Here is a 226-nt window from a genome sequence, read left to right as displayed (position 1 = left end):
GTGAAGGCGCTGTGTTTCGTTGTGAAAGCGAAGCTACTTTGTTTGGCCTTCCAAAAGAGGACGATATCCGCTTCGTCATGCCTGGAGCTGATCCGTGCTGGTCGCTGTGGAAATGCATCAACTTCACGCTGTCGATTGCCGGATCGGCTTTTACCATGGATGAAGCGGAGTCCAGCCCGGGGTCGTCACATGTGGTTGCCGCAAGCCCGCCGGACACTCCTTCATC

Source organism: Sinocyclocheilus anshuiensis, unplaced genomic scaffold (assembly GCF_001515605.1).
Source record: "Sinocyclocheilus anshuiensis isolate Anshui unplaced genomic scaffold, SAMN03320099.WGS_v1.1 scaffold946, whole genome shotgun sequence".
Lineage (NCBI taxonomy): Eukaryota > Metazoa > Chordata > Actinopteri > Cypriniformes > Cyprinidae > Sinocyclocheilus > Sinocyclocheilus anshuiensis.
The sequence above is the reverse complement of the archived record's forward strand: the minus strand, read 5'-3'. Positions refer to the sequence as shown.